This window comes from Odontomachus brunneus, unplaced genomic scaffold (genome assembly GCF_010583005.1).
Source record: "Odontomachus brunneus isolate Ranch 3 - 2012 unplaced genomic scaffold, Obru_v1 Obru_scaffold_040, whole genome shotgun sequence".
Lineage (NCBI taxonomy): Eukaryota > Metazoa > Arthropoda > Insecta > Hymenoptera > Formicidae > Odontomachus > Odontomachus brunneus.
The window spans coordinates 1968982-1970114 of record NW_022639490.1 but is presented as its reverse complement, the minus strand read 5'-3'; positions in this window follow the sequence as shown (position 1 = coordinate 1970114).

Genomic DNA, 1133 nt, shown 5'->3' with positions numbered 1-1133 from the left:
AATTCAGCGGCCCAAAATTTCACTGTCGTAAATGATGGTGCAGAGTCCCCATACACAGAATCCAACTCATCTTTGATTTGCGTAGGCGTATTGCCTTTCAAAAACAAATATTTAATGACAGCTCGATACTCGATTTTGTCCATTTTCACAAAAACACTCACATCAACTTACTCAAACGACTGTTACATAACAACTGCGAGTCCAAAATGGCTGAAACTTCGGTGAGTAACTGTCAACAGATGAACAACGAAATTCACTAGCTTTTATTTACAAGTGCTGCTATCTTCACGTTGAGGTCGGAAACTTTTCAGACCACCCTCGTATATATATGTTCGACAGTACGAAACCCAAAAAACAAACATTGCACGCGGTCACTTCGTTAACCGGACTCGAATACTCGCTGCCGGTGCAGAAAATACCAGCGGTGCGAAAATACAAGCCTGAGTTCACTTAGCTATGCCGCTTCAATGAAGTCAATGCCACGTTGTGCCCTTATATGGGACATGGTTTCATGATTCTCACTTTGCATCGCAATATTTAAGAAACAAAGGCCCATTTACCTAAATCCTTTTAGAATTTTGATACTCTATATTACGCCTATTGAACGCCTCATTCAGAAATCGCCTATTGAACACTTCATTCAGAAATCGATTTTGCAGTTGGCGTCATCTCCTTGTGAGCAATATTTCACTATATATTCGCACCCAATTTTTATCATATAACTTGGTGCTGTAACTGCACTGAAATTTTTGTAAGAGGAAATCAGTGTCACGATAGCAATAATTCCACATCGTTTTCATCCCTGAGTGAGGAATATTCTATTTTTGCATGTACTTTCCCCATACAAAAGCATTTTTAATTCGGTCAAATCAATATAAAGTAATATTTGTAGGAAAATATCGTTGACGCGTGATACCGACTTTCTTTGTAAAACTTTCGTCGTACTAATTGGATCGAAAGAACCCTTTGGCATGATGAAAGTGCGTGCAAAAATAAAACGGAGCATTCTTCAATATAAGGCGAAAACGATAAAGAACAGTTACTATCCTGACACAGAATTCTTCTGCAAAGATTATTTCTTTCTACATGCGCCGAGTTATAAACCCTTTTGCATAGTGCGAAAATAATAAATA